This window comes from Pleurodeles waltl, chromosome 3_1, assembly GCF_031143425.1.
Source record: "Pleurodeles waltl isolate 20211129_DDA chromosome 3_1, aPleWal1.hap1.20221129, whole genome shotgun sequence".
In the NCBI taxonomy this organism is placed as follows: Eukaryota; Metazoa; Chordata; class Amphibia; order Caudata; family Salamandridae; genus Pleurodeles; species Pleurodeles waltl.
In genome coordinates, this window is record NC_090440.1 from 1,988,929,795 (window position 1) to 1,988,946,279 (window position 16,485).

Sequence of the window (16,485 nt, forward strand, 5' to 3'; positions counted from 1 at the left end):
TATGCGTCGTATTTATACTCCCGGGCAAAAATGACGCCCGGGAGTGGGCGGGTCTAAAAAACCCGCATTAGCGCCGGATTTTAGCGCCTGGGTCAGGGCAGGCGTTAAGGGACCTGTGGGCTCAGAATGAGCCCAGAGGTGCCCTCCCCTGCCCCCAGGGACACCCCCTGCCACCCTTGCCCACCCCAGGAGGACACCCAAGGATGGAGGGACCCACCCCAGGGACATTAAGGTAAGTCCAGGTAAGTATTTTTTTATATTTTTTTTGTGGCATAGGGGGGCCTGATTTGTGCCCCCCTACATGCCACTATGCCCAATGACCATGCCCAGGGGACAGAAGTCCCCTGGGCATGGCCATTGGGCAAGGGGGCATGACTCCTGTCTTTGCTAAGACAGGAGTCATTTCAATGGGGGATGGGCGTCGTAAAAAAATGGCGCAAATTGGGTTGTGGCGATTTTTTTGCCTCAGCCTGACTTGCACCCTTTGTGGACGCCCATACGCCATTTTCCCCCTACGCCGGCGCTGGCTGGTGTACGTCGTTTTTTTCAACGCACACCAGACAGCGCCGGCGGCTAACGCCGGCTAACGTCATTGAATAAATACGGCGCCCGCATGGCGCTTCAGAATGGCGTTAGCCGGCGCTAATTTTTTTGGCGCAAAACTGCGTTGGCGCAGTTTTGCGTCAAAAAGTATAAATATGGCCCTAAGTGCGATGACTGTGCATGAAAGACATGTTTTTTTGAGCTTCAAGTAGCTAATGGCGAAAGGCATTAGTATAAGTTCACATGGCAATTAAACAGGATTAGTCAAGAATCTGATGAGGACAGAGACATGAACGGGTAAGAAAAGCTTATGGTAGGTATGCTTTCCCAGGGATATGGCACAGGTAGAAGGTAGATAGTATATGTAGTACAAATGCACATCTTCTACACCTATGCACCTATGAATTCAAACCCATTGTTGCCACGCTGGCACTGAAGGACAATGACACGTATGTGTCAGTGTTTGACCTGCTTGCCATGTTCATCCTCCATCAGAACTTAGTAGATGTCAATTTTCTGTAGGATAAGTGTGTTACATTTACAGCACTGGATATAATGGTGGCTGGGACATATGCTATGTTCTCACAGACTACCATGTGTACCAAACACTACCCTTCTTTATAGTTTATGACGTTCTCTTTTGGGAACTTTGCGAAAATTCCCCAGCATGTCTGCCTTAGTTCCAAAGGTAGATATGCTCACTCAGTTGGAGGCATAGGCATCACAAGGCATACTCAGAAGCCCTCAACTTGCATCCACAAACTGGAAGGTATTGGATTCAGCACAGTGAGTGATAAAGGCGCATGAAAACATGTCTTCCTGAGCCTCATATGGCTGTCATGGGAGACATTAGTTATGGTTCCTTGTGCATTCCTTTGGTAATGTTCAGGAAGAAGGAGGCGATTACTTGACAGGTGGTAAAATGTAGTCAAACTTATACTGTCCTCTATGGCGTATGAATGTGATAGGCCCTTGTCTGGTGGCGGTAAATTGATGTGAGTGCAGTAATTGATTGGATTTCCGTGAGGGAAAGTCCTGGAATCTGTAGGCAAACACAAATTTCCTACCACCTAATGTTCCCCTAAGTTTCCAGAGAAAAACGTTTCCTCACTTGTGTGGGTTGGCAAATGACAGGGAAGGGCCCAAAACGTATTGTGGAGACATCAAAATTACCTATCACATAACAAGCTGATTTTGTAAGACAGTCACCAGTGTCTATGGTCCTGGGCTCCACGGCCATGTAGGGAAATCTACCAAACCCAGACATTTCTGAAAAGTAGACACCCGGAACAGTCCATGAAGGTGTGGCGTGTGTGGATTTAACAAGGTTTGCTTACCCAGAATGCCCAACGAAGGTGAAATGTTTATTAAAAACATTATTTTTCCTTTCTTTTCTGTTAAGTAAACTACAGGAATGTGCAGGGATCCACAAAATTCCTACCACCCAGTGTATCCCCGTTTGTCCTGATAAAAACACAACCACACTTGTTTGCCTGTGCCTAGTGCCTGCATCACAAATGGATCACTCCAGACTCAATAGGAGCCCTCATGCAAGGACTATAATTGACCCTTGTGTGATCCATTCCTGTCATGGGCACTAGGCCCAGGCACACCAGTGGGGTAGCGTTTTTATCGGGACAACTTGGGGAACGCTAGGTGGTAAGATGTTTGGGGATCCGTACATGTTCCTGTAGTTTATTTAACAGACATTGCAAGGAAAAATAGTTTTTTAATTCAACGTTTCACCTTTGCAGGGTATTCTGTATTAAAAAACTTTGTGGAATCCACGCAAGCCCCACCTCCGTGGACTCCCCTGTGTATCTAATTTTTAGAAATGTCTAGGTTTGGTAGGTGTCCCTAAATGCTTCTAGATCCCAGGATTAATTAGTACACTCACCTCAGATATCCTTATCACCACAGTATGTTTTGGACCCTTCCTTGTCGCAGGCACTTGGCCTACCCACACAAGTGAGGTACCATTTTCATCGGGAGACTTGGGGGAATGCTGGCTGGAAGAAGTTTGTGGCTCCCCTTAGACTTCAGAAAGTTGCATCCCTGAAATGTGAGGAAAATATATTTTTTTCAGACAAATATAGAGGTTTGCAAAGGATTCTGGGTGACAAAACATGGTGAGAGCCCCACAAGCCACCCCATACTGCATTCCCCTAGGTGTCTAGTTTTAAAAAATGGATAGGTTTGCTAGCTCCAATCTACCCCACTGTAGTCCAGTGCAATTTAGCCCACTCCACTCTAATCCCCTTTACCACACTGCATTCAACCCCAATCTATCACACTCCAGCCTAATGTAGTATATTCCACTACAATGTACTTCCCTTCAATATACTCCACTCTACTATATTCCCCTCTCTTCTCCACTCCAACCTACACTATTGCACTCCTTTCTAACCCCCTTCAAGCTACTCTACTCCACTCTACCCCAATTTACCACATTGTACCTTATGTAGGCCACTCTTTTCCAATAAACTGTACTATAATCTAATCGATCTACTACACTCGAAGTACCCCCCTCCACTTCAATGTGCCCCACCTCACCCCATCCCACTGTAATGTACCCCAATCCTCTCTTCCTCAATTTACCACATTTCAGTCTACCTCAGTCCTGTCTACCCTGATCTATTTCAATGCTATCTACCGTAGTGAAACTAGATTCACTCTTTTAAGAGCTATAATGGATGGGAGGCGCTTTACTTGCCTCTATCATTAGTGATATTGCTGAACTGTTGTCTGTACCTAGCAATGCTCCTGCTGTATCGCAGTCCATTAACACTGCATGATAGTATATTTCATTATTGTGTAGCTCAGTGTTTCCCAAACGTTTTTGACCCATGGCTCCCTTGACTTATTGACAGTGGGCCGTGGCTCCCCATTATGTTACTTTTTTTCCAGGGTGGAGGGATGTAAGCCCGGCCTCGGGAGTACTTCAATTTGTTTCACTGGAAATAATTAGGATGAAGCTGATGAAGAGATTACAATCATAGACTATGAGGCAGAGGCAAATTCAAGCAAGAGACATACAAAATAAAGCAATTTTTGCTTAAAAAATAGGAACACTCCCTCCTCCTGAACCGGATCTATTGGCATGCATGGTTTGGGGAACTTCAACAGCTGGCCCTTGGCCCCCAGCTCAACAAGCCTACTGACAGCAAAATGTAGAAAAAGACAACATTCCAAAAATGGCTTTGTTTTTTTTTGATAATCAGCCACCACTAGGTGTCACAATAAAACCAGAGAGGGTGCCAGTATCACCTCTGTGACCAGAGCACACCACAAACATTCTGACAAACCTGCCCCATCTCTTCACTAACCTCGTTTAAGTCTGATATATAACATCACTTCATGTTAGGTGAGTCGTAATCACCAAGTGCTTATCACCCTCTGCCTCTCCGTGCACCGGGTGCTGTACCTATGTATACTGGACATTTGTGTGTACTGTCCTGTCTCTGTTAAACAGAGAACATTCATCACCTGATATAGCCTGCTCTCTATATGTTCCCACCAGCAACTTAATTGCTTATGTACCGTCTAACTGTTAATATTTACAGCATTTCTCATGTCTTTTTTGTTGCAATAAAGAACTAAAAATAACAAATACAAATAATCTTGGAAAAACGATTGATCTGAGTAGCAACTATGATGTGATGTGATCTCATGAAATACAGGTACCTGGGGCCATATTTATACTTTTTGACGCAAACTGCGCTAACGCAGTTTTGCGCCAAAAAAATTAGCGCCGGCTAACGCCATTCTGAAGCGCCATGCGGGCGCCGTATTTATTGAATGGCGTTAGCCGGCGTTAGCCGGCCAGCGCTGCCTGGTGTGCGTGAAAAAAAAACACGTACACCAGGCAGCGCCGGCGTAGGGAAAAATGGCCTTTGGGCGTCCAAAAATGGGGCAAGTCAGGCTGAGGCAAAAAAATCGTCTTAACCCGATTTGCGCCATTTTTGTTTGGCGCCCAGACGCCATTAACATGACTCCTGTCTTAGCAAAGACAGGAGTCATGCCCCCTTGCCCAATGGCCATGCCCAGGGGACTTCTGTCCCCTGGGCATGGTCATTGGGCATAGTGGCATGTAGGGGGGCACAAATCAGGCCCCCCTATGCCACAAAAATGTTTTTAAAAAATACTTACCACAACTTACCTTTTCTTCCCTGGGATGGGTCCCTCCAGCTTTGGGTGTCCTCCTGGGGTGGGCAAGGGTGGCAGGGGGTGTCCCTGGGGGCTTGGGAGGGCACCTCTGGGCTCATTCTGAGCCCACAGGTCCCTTAACGCCTGCCCTGACCCAGGCGCTAAAATCCGGCGCAAATGCGTTTTTTTAGTCCCGCCCACTCCCGGGCGTCATTTTTGCCCGGGAGTATAAATACGACGCATATGCATCGCAGTCATTTTTTAAGACGGGAATGCCTACCTTGCATATCATTAACGCAAGGAAGGTGTTCACGCAAAAAAATAACGCTAACTCCATGAACTTTGGCGCTAGACGCGTCTAACGCCAAAGTATAAATATGGAGTTAGTTTTGCGTCGAAAAAAACGACGCAAATTTGGCGCAAACGGAGTATAAATATGCCCCCTGGTACTTTTCACCTTTTACTCTAGTGAAATCAGTCATATGGCAGACGCCAGAATCGAATCATTGGAACAATTATTGTTCCTTAAAGTCTCCTTCAATCCTCTTCAGCTCCTAGACTACCTAAAGCCACTGAGGTGTTTACAATATTACTAACAGTAAAAAATGATGTAAAACGGCTTCCTAAAGTGCATTCAGGTTGAATATTTTTAATTACTAAGATCAGCTACTGAAACTCAGTGGCATAGCTATCCGGCGTGCAGCGGGTGCAGGAGCTGCAGGGTGTGAGGAACACCCTCACTGGTAACAGTTTATTTAATTAAGTTCTATCATCTTTTTATGAGACCCTTTTTAGGGGTTCCTCCGTGTTTGCTTTTCCCTGCTAGAGTGTTGTTCTGTGGAGCAGTGGAGAAAGGGAAACTCAGAGGCGCAGTGAAAGGCTAAAGGCCAGAGGCTGAAGTTGCCTGTTCGTGTTGAAGGTGGAGGAGAGAGAAAAATGTACACCAGACATGGAGAGTGCAGAAAGAGAAGAGAGAGACGGGCTACTGAGACAAAAGAAAGGGGCACAATAAGAAAAGAGGAGAAGAGCAAAAGAGTGAAATGGAGAACAGAGAAGAAAGGGGGTAAACAAAAAGGAAAACATTGGCGGTAGCAGAGAATGGAGCCATGAGAAGTCGATATGACGAAAGTGAGAGAAAGGAGATAACAAGAAGCATAATGGCAGAGGGGACCATGAAAGGGAGTAAGATAAGGATGTGAAAGAGAAGAAAGAAGATGTCAGTAAGAGCAAAAGAGTAAAGACAAGATATAAATAGAAGAAAGGAATGCAGGGCATAGATGTGGCTACCGCATTGGCTCCCAAACTGTGTGGGCGCCCCTGGCTAGTTTTGACGGTGCACTGGGGAGCTGCGGTGCACAGATTGGGAACCATTGGTGTAGCTCATCCTTTTGAGGATGTATTTCTTGCAGTTACCCTTGTGGTGTTTCACTATTAGCCAAGCCTGGCTCTGTTTCTGGATTTTTGTTTATGTAATAGTCTTCACACAGGGAGGGAGGCCTCTTTTTGCTGGTCGAGTTGATGTCTTGCTCTTTGTTGCTACAAGGAGCTCTTCAACATCGTGAAGGAGCTCTCCAACCCCGGCTCCAACATCAACGACATCCCGCCATCACAAGACCACGGCGACTCCCTAGCCACCTTCTTCTACCACAGGATCGCAGACATCCAAGACAGCTTCAATACTCAGACCCCCCGTCAACCACTGACACCACAGACTCACCGTCCACCAGCCTCCTGCTCTCTTGGACTCACGTCAACGACGACGACACCATCGAAATCATGAACACCATCCACTCTGGCTCACCATCCGACCCCTGCCCTCATCACATCTTCAACAAAGCAAGCTCCGTCATCGCACCCCAACTCCGGAAGATCATCAACAGTTCCTTCAAGACTGACACCTTCCTGGAGAGCTGGAAACACGCCGAGATCAATGCCCTCCTCAAGAAACCCAAGGCGGACCCAAAGGACTTCAACAACTTACGGCCCATTTCCATGGTCCTCTTCCCGGCAAAAGTCATAGAGAAAATTGTCAACAAACATCTGACCGTTTCCTCGAGGAGAACGAAACTCTGGACCCGTCCGAATCTGGATTCCGCAGCAACCACAGCACCGGAACCGCTCTCATCGCCGCCGCTGACGATACCAGTACCATATTTGACAACGGCGAAACCACTGCCCTCATCCTCCTGGACCTCTCAGCTGCATTCAACACTGTCTGCCACCACACCCTAGACACACGCCTCATCGATGCAGGGATCCGTGACAGAGCTCTAGACTAGATCACCTTCTTCCTCACCAGCAGAACTCAGAGAGTCCGCCTCCCTCCATTCTGCTCTGAAGCCACCAAAATCATCTGCGGTGTACCCTAGGGATCGACCCTCTTTAACATCTACATGGCTCCGCTTGCAAACATCGCCCGATTTCACAACCTCAACATCGTCTCATATGCCAATGACACCCAGATGATCCTCTCCCTCACCAAGGACCTCGCCATCACCAAAGCCAACCTCCACAAAGGAATAAAGGCCATCACCAAATGGATGAAGAACAGCTGCCTGAAACTGAATTCCGACAAAACTGAGGTCCTCATCCTCAGCTCCACCCCCTCCACAGGGGACAACTCCTGGTGGCCTGCCACACTGGGAACCGCACCAACACACACTGACCACGCATCAACCTGGGATTCATTCTGGACTCATCACTATCAATGACCCAACAAGTCAACGCCATCTCTTCCTCCTGCTTCAACACCCTTCTCAAAATCTACAAATTGATCCCCACTGAAACCAGAAGGACAGTCACCCAAGCCCCTGTAAGCAGCAAACTGGACTACGGCAATTCCCTCTATGCAGGAACCATGGCCAAACTCCAGAAAAGACTGCAACGCAAACAGAACGCCTCCGCACGCCTCATCTTGGACATCCCCTGCCACTGCCACATCACAGCCTACCTAAGAGACCTACACTGGATCCCCGTCAACAAGAGAATTATGTTCAAACTCCTCACCCACGCTCACAAGGCACTGCACAACATCGGACCAGAATACGTCTACAGACGGCTCTTCTTCTATACCCCAACCCGACAGCTTCGCTTCGCTGACCTTGCCATCACCACCCATCCACAGAACGACAGCTGGTGGCAAATAGTTCTCCCACCTCCCTGCCAAGATGTGTAACACTCTTCCCACCCTCCTGCAACAGACACAGGACCTACTTACCTTTAGGACACATCTCAAGACATGGCTGTTTGAGCAGTAGCAGCCCCCCCTCCCATCAGCGCCTTGAGACCCTTATGGGTGAGTAGTGCGCTTTACAAATGCTCTGATTGATTGATTGATTGATCATAGCTCTTTCTGTTCCCCACTTTTTCCTAGCACTGTTTTTTGGCAGCAGTTGCCGTTTTCAGAGCTCAGTTCTGCCCCTTGGCATCGTCAATTGACGCTTGTTGTCTGTTATGTCTTGGCTTGTGGGTGGGTGTGTTTCTTTCACACTCTTCACCTTTTAGTCTGCAGTTTTTTGTTCTCCTGCTGCTACTGCTTTGACATAGTAGTGTCCTATTCAAGTTCTAACATGTAGTCCTTTTTTTGGCGTACTCTATGTCTATGGCCAGAATGTTGCTATTCTTGATTTTCTCATAATCCCATCCTGATGTATATCTGCGTGTTCTAGGATAGCTTTATTCCACTAATTGCAACTTCAAGCCACACAGTGCCACTCCACTGTACTCAGTGCCACATTACTCCACACCTCACTTCACACCACATAATATAACTCCATTCTATGCCACTACACTGCAAGCTACACAGTACCCCTCCAAGCCACACAATGCCACCCCACATCACACAATTCTACCCATCTTCATACCACACCAGACAATACCAACTCCACTCCAGCAGCACAAAGCCACTATATTCTACATCACTGATCTTTAAACTTTAAAATATCAGCCCCCCCATCCCCCACAGTGGGTGGTGGGCTGACATTTTACTCAATTATTATATTACATTGGCAATGTTTAAATCTGTCTCAACATTTTTAATCACTGCAGATAACTTCTGTTACTGTTTTAAAAAATGCAATCAAATACATGAATGCAATCATACTATTCTGGTCAGGCAGAACTTTCAAATGTGTAAAAGTATTCACAGCATGATTATTAGAAGTGGGGGTCGGGTTGGGGGTTTGAAGAGTATTTGTAATCCCTTCCTTCTTGACACACACGAGTGATGGCCCATTAGAGACCGGTATACTGCTGCTCATTTTTTTCAGCTTAACACAGCACTGTTACCTGCATAATGTTTTTCTTGGCCAGAGCCAGGTGCCTTAAGATGATATCACTAGCTTACAGTGGGACATTTGCTCTTTTGTCAAGAATGGTAAGGAATGGAGGATCTGTAACTCTTTACTGATGCGGCCTCGAGAAAGTGGTGGACTGTCCTCCTCTAATATGCTCAAGTACTATTGGTCCACCAAATTACAATACATCTGAGTGGGTGGTCTGCAAGAGTGAGAAACACTAGTTCAAAAGTGGATCAGTCATTGGCCTGCTGGCCCCTCAGGGTTCTAGCATGGCTACCCAAACACGCTCGACTGAGCAGCACCTATTTACCTATCCCGATTAGGATGGTACTCGACAACTGAGACAGATTGGGAATCAGGAAGGGGGCTTACTACCTTCCCTCCTCTAACACACCAATTGCACGCAACCCTGATTTCACTCTTGCATTACTGCTCCAATCTTTTACTAGATGGGAGGCAGAGGACTTTGGGAAATTAAGAGACCTCTTTGTGGGAGCCTTCATAAAGATTTTTGAACATTGTGGGCTGATTACCATCTCCCTAACACAATGAGGTTACATTGCTGCCAGCTGCATCTCTGGGCATTGAACTCTTCAATTATTCTGTGTTTACCAGATCCTATACTCCCTTCCAAAACATTTTGAGAGGGTATGACACATCTAAAGAATTAATCAGCAATATATACCGGACCGTTCAACATGCCACACCCCCTCAAACACACACATATCAAACTTTCCGTCAGGCAACCACTACAAAGGGCATTTCGTCTAAGCAATGGGAAACCCTTTGTCAATACATAACTAAAACTTAACAAAGCTTATCCCACAGGAAATTGCTTATAACATCACGTCTCAATGGTATTATACCCTGGCTTACCACTCCACCATATACTCCTGCACATCTTTCCTCTGCTTGCAGTATGGCCTGTGGGGAATTCTTGCCACATGCGCCGCGGACTACTACTGACTCTTAAGCAGGAACTGTAATGTATATGCATCAGAGTGCGTTGACATCACACTAACCAACTGAGCTGTTCGCATCCCTCTTGCGATCCCTCTTACCCCAGCACCTCATAACTCTTGGCCTCAGTGAGGGCCAATAGCAGAGTAGTCTGGGGTATATGTGAGCTCACTTAGCACCTCACATAGCACTGCTGGAGTATAGGAAGCTGCACCACACATCACTGAATAGACTTGTGTTGATGCCAGTTAGTGAGAACTCTGGACAATGGCATATCCGATGTTAAATCCACTCGTACTACCTCTACCATGGTTTTGGTGCCTCTGCCAGATGGCGGTCAAGCTTATATGACAACAGGCAGAAGTAGTACCCCTTTGAGATCTATGCCGATGATAATGTAGTAATGGATCCTTCCAACTGACCCAGAGTGACTAAAATTGCAGACTGCTTAAACACTGTGAGAAATGTAGCCAGGCTGGCTACCCCCCTTGCCTAGCTCCCAGGCAGACATGATGCATGCTGTTAGACATGCAGGAGCATCCCATCCATGGGACATTTTTCCAACTTTTTGGGCAATCATAATGTTTGAGGGTTACCCTGAACAGGGAGCTGGCAGTTCTGTTTTTACAGTTTGTAAAGTTAGGTGTTGTTTCAATGTATTCTCTTTTAGGAACTTCGACATTCATAATTTGGTGTATAACACTGATGATTGAAGTGTCTTATGATCTTCTACAGGGCCCACCCCCGCAGTCGGGAGAATGACATCACTAAACTTAGCATACTCATGCGGAATGTCTGTTGTATGGGCACCACTTGGAATAGATATGCAGTTCAATAGTATCTCAGGTGGAGGGGCAAGCAAATTGCACTGCTACAAGAGACCAATATCTTTGGAGGTGCGGATGCCCTGCGTCAAAAACGCTGGAGAGGGCAATGTTTTTGGACCACATACTCTGCTTTTGCTTGTGGAGCCCTAATCTGGGTTAGGCCAGGGACTCCCTTCAAGCTCATAAGAACCGAAATTGACCTGGAGGGCGGTCACATCTGGTCAAGGGGCATCTAAATGGGATGACAGTCTTGTTATGAAGCATTGATGCCCCCAATTCTGCACAGCAGGCCTACTTCTCACATCTTTCTTCAGTACTCACTAAAAGGGCTCACCACCCCTGAATCATTGGTGGGGACATTAACTGTGTGGTCGCCCCACAGCATGATCGATCCCACCCGCCACTCCCACACTCACCTGTGGGGGCTGCTAAAACACAATTGTTACAGTGGCTTCAACAGTGGGCCTTGTTGGACTACTGGATATTGCTACACTCACAGGTAATTCTCTTAATATTCATTCACCACAATATGTGCATGTCTGATTACATTGGATACTCTGTGACCCAGATGCTAGGCTATTGGCATCAGGTGCGGACTATGTGGGGAAGACCTTTTCCAAATATAAACCTCTGCAGCTGTGAGTACAGTTGGCACTTTTTATCAGGAGAGTGCAATCTTACCTTTAATTCCTTACAGGAGAAGCATGCGCTTCCAGCAGTTCATTTGTTTTCATATAGGTGCTTGCTGCACAACCTGGAAAGACTCTTTGGCATCACAGACACCGAGACAGATCAGCACCCTCTCATTTGTTTAATTTTAAAATAATTTTTATTGGGGAAGGTCTCTTGCGGGCGGATAAAAGCAAATGCATTAGTCTACCCATACTGTAACAGATGTGGGGAAGAGGGGGACTGGAGGTTCCGAACGTGGAGCTGTATTATATGGCCACACACCTTCAACATACTGCTTGCAAGGGCAGAGCCAAGGACTCCTGCAGGTTACTAATGTGCTCCTGTTATTAGCAACTACTTTTTGCTGAGGGGCCCTGGGCCAAGGGTGCTGCCCCACTTTCCCCCACAGGGACACAGTTCTTTTTGTCCATTTCTGCCCCACCTATTTTGTCTGCCCATCTCTCCCAAGTGGGGCTGAAACAGCTAGGCAGCAGGTGTGGGGACGGATAGGCCTAACAAAAATAGGCCGAACTGCCCCCCAGATGATGTGTGGAGCAGGGTGGGGGTTGTAGAGATGTACTCTTCTAGAGAATGATGAGGTGAATGTGCTAATTTGCAAAACTATGGAGAAGCAGCGGATCAGTCCAAAAGCCGTTGCAAACCTGAGGCACATTGGCAATATTGTCAGAGTAGTCTATGGCAGACCTGTCAACAAAATCTGAAGAGATGGAGAAGTGCTGGATGAACCTTGCCCTCGACCTGATAGAATTTACGGATTACTGTGTGTGCGCAGTCACTCAGTAGAAGACAATTTTTCTACACCCCCCATCTTGGTTGACGATCAGCCTATTTTTGTTAGGACCATCTCCCCCAAGGAGGGCTGAAACAACTAAGCAGCAAGCGTGGGGGCAGATGGGCCTAACAAAAATAGGCTGATCTGCCCCCAAATGGTGTGTGGAGCCGGGTGTAGAAATGTTATCTTCTAGAAAATGACACGGTAAATGTGCTAATTTGCAGAACTGTATGTGAATGAGTCGGTGTGTGAGTGTTTATGTTGATGATGTCATCAGTGATGTCATTTGAGATGTCATCAGTTTTGTCATCACTAATGTCACTGACCATCATGAGTGATGTAATATGTGAGGTCATAGGCAGTGTGTAACAGAAGCGCAAGTTATAGTGAGCTCAGGTGACTAGAACTGCTGAATTTCTTAGGTTTTGTAAGAGTAGATTACCAATGTAACTATAACCTCCCTGTAACCTTTGTTTTTTTCAGTGAATTTCTAGTTTTTTTTTTTTAGCGTATAGTAATTTTCATTACTTTGTCCCTCAACTACCAGCCCTATTAGGAGTTCACCGCAGGACTGGTGGGTGGAAACAGCGCCCGCCGGCCCTGCGGTGAAAAGGGCCATCGATATCGGCTCGTAATCAAGCCAGTGCCAATGTGGTGGTGCAGCGGGTGCAGCAGCACCTGTCATGCTTACCACTGCTGATAATTCAGGCAGTGGAAAGTGCAACGTGGCAGTGTAGGGGCCCCCATGTAGCCCCCAGTACCCTCTTTCCGCTACCCCCCTGCAAAGGCTGGCGGAAAATGGACTCGTAATCCCATGCAGTGCTGCCCTGGCGGATTACAACCTCCTACACCGCCAGGTTGATGACTGGCAGCAGTCCGACAGTGACCCTGGCTGTCAGGGCCACAATGAGGCCCTATATGTTAATCGAACCACCGCCATGCACAGCCCCCCTTTTCATTTTTTTATTATTTGGCCCAAGGAGGTGGTGGTCTCTGGGGCTCAGGGGGCCATGTGTCTCCCCAGCAGCAAATGTACAAATTGGCCCGGGGAGGTGGTGGTCCCTGGAGTTTGGGGGGGGGCCCTGCACCAAATATAGACATTGCCCTGGGGAGGTGGTGGTCCCCAGGGCTCGGGGAGACACACTGCCCCCTGCATTTATTATAATTAAAGCCCTGGGGAGGTGGCAGTCTGTACCATGAAGAGGAGTTATGACGGAGTCCCTCCATGATCATCTCTAAAGCGGCGTAAAGCTGAGTCAGCATGCGTGCTAAAAAGAGAAGTGATGTCAAAAGGCCTATCAAGTAGAGATGTTTGCACAGCGTCTGAAAAATTGGATGAACTTAACCATGCCCTTTGTCATAGTGGTACAGAAGAAGCCATAATCATTCCAAGAGAATCTGTGGTATGCATACCACACAAAACACTAAGCCTTCCAGCCTGCTGACCATCCTGAACAAAAGGCATTACAGCATTTCTAGCCTCGTCAGGTAGAGAAGGCAAAATGCACTCCACTGAGTCCCATAAAACGTGGGAGAAGCAAGCAAGGACACAGGAAGTATTGGTCGAACGCAAGGCAGAACCAGATGAAGCAAAAAAGAACATAACCCGGATTGCCTCACCTATAGACAATAACAAGAAGTTTGCCCTGTTCGTTTTAACCTTGTCTGCAAGCCAAGATGGAAGACCGGCTGACTTTTCAGTAGTTACAAGACTCTGCAGCTGCACTGTCACGACAGAAGCACCTAAGGGGAAAAGTGGCCCAGTCATGTGCTACAACTGCCAACGCCTGGGCACACCTCTGCATCTGCCATCAGAGACCAAGTTGTGGACGCATGCGGGGGGGAGCATACATCCAGTCCAGAAATAAAGAAACGGAACAAGCACATGTGCAAACTGCAAAGGAAACCACCCTGCAAGCTACTGCAGCTGCCATTACCTACAGAAAGCAAAGAAGGATGATACACGGAAGTAACTACCACAATCACATAAAGTATCTCACCACACACCAACACCAGACGAGGCCCAGTGGAAGACATACGCCCAGAAGCCCGTAACATCACACAGGACCCCAACACACACCTCAAGAAACAACAATGGCGATGCACATGTGGATAGAAGGATGTACGCAGACGTTACACAGAACAAGCAAGGCAATCCACCAACTACAGCCACCCCAGTTTCATCCAGCGAAACCAGCACAGTCATCAACTGGCAGGAACCAGTGCTTAATTTGTAAATAAAAAGGTGGCGGGGCCCAAAGCCTTCCTCTTAAACGTGTGGCTGCTGCAATTAAATGTGCGAGCATGGAATACTGAGGCAGCGTAATCCTGAAGCTGTCTCATGCCTCTTCAATCCATTTACAGACACTCCCTGCCCCCTTTAGCTCACTCTAGCAGCTTTCTACTTTCTCCCTTTGTGACGCTTTTTCGTTTTTCCCTTCCTCTGTCTTTCCCATATGTGTCTTTTGCTCGCAGCAAATGCTTGAGGCAGAAGAATAAGCCCCGGCCCTCAAAAATAAGTGCTGGTGCTCAGCACTGGAAACAACAAGCACAAATTAAGCACTGGCAGGAACTCAAAAGTAGTTGCAGATATGAACATCTACCCTATGGTGACAACTTTGGTGAACCTTATCACCAGACTTTTCCATAGTGAAGAAATTAGGCGGCATGGCAGCCAAGACTAATAAAAACTCAGTCTTCTTGATGTGGAATGCCAACAGCATTCAAAAGAAAACCGACAAACTCCTGCACCTGATGGAGTCTAAGGATTTGAGTGTAGCGCCTATCTCTGAGACCCATCTCCAGGGAAACCAGAAGCTCAACCTAGCAGATCATATACAGAATATACTGCACAGACCGCTCAACTGAAGCCAAGGGCGGAGGAACAGCTGTGATCGTCATCACAAAAGTGAAGCACCATGAAATAGCACTACCATCAGTGGGGAGTATTGAAGCAACCAGAATACAGGTCCAGACATCTGTGGGTCCACTGCGTCTGATTGCGGAATGCTCACCCACAAGGCAGCTATTCCCAAACAACATAGATTCTTTAATGGACTCCAGCATCCAAACATTAATTAGAGGCAACTTTAATGCCAAGGACCAGTGATGGAACTCTTGAACTGCAAACAGAAAAGGACATGCTCTTCTCTCCCACTCCAGAAAGAAGGACTTTGTAGTTGCTGGGCCAACTAATCCAACACACTATTCAGGCGCTGCATGGCAGAAACCAAACATTCTGGATATTGTTGTCTTGAAGAACCTTTCCCAGTCTATGGAGTTGGAGACTTTAACATCAGACCACAACCCAGTATTGATCACCCCTGGTGATGAAATTGAAATCCAACAGCAGGGGGCCAGGCAGACTGGTGCCTCTAAAAGAAAAGTCTGGATGAAACAACAACTCTTGAGCCATTACTCTGTATCAAAGACATTGATCAATCTGTTGCCCGCTTCACAATTGCAGTACACACTGCCATCAAATGCGGCGTTCCTCAAAAGAAACCTCAATGCTACTCCATCTACTACCTCCCAAGCGGCATCAAGCAGTCAATAGCTGAAAAAAACAGAGCACGAAGACAGTGGCAGAAGTATCCCCCTCCGGACCTGCTGAAGAAGTACACCATGTTGAAAAAACTACTGAAAACACAAATTAGCCAGCACAGAGGTGAAAAGTGGGCTGTAGTCACACCTAACTTGAAGGACTCGGACAACGCTACCTGGAGAATTACCCATGGCTTGACTGGAAGAAAAGAAACAAACCCACTGATACAAGGAAAGACTCACCTGGCATACAGTCAAAGAGACAAGGCAGAGGTCCTTGCTGACACCCTGGAGACATCCTTCAAGCCCAGCCAGGCCAGCAAACTGACTACAGAATTGGAGCAAGAAGTCACCAACCATCACCTAGAGCACCCATCAGAAACAGAGGCTGCAACCATAGAGGAATGCCCAAGTGACAAAATGTGAAGTATGATAAAGAAACTAAAAAATGGGAAGGCTCCAGGAAAAGACGGAACAACCAATCAAGCCATCAAGATGCTCCCAAATGCAGCAGTGCATCGCCTTGCTGAAATCTTCAATGCATGCATCCACCATCAGTATTTCCCTAAAGCCTAGGAAGAAGCAAGAGCCACTGTATTCACTGAGGCTGGGAAGCCACTAAGAGAACCTGCAAACTACAGCCCTACAATTCTGCTATCAGTCTCACATGCCCTCTTTCTGAAGACTCAATGCGTCTTGGAGT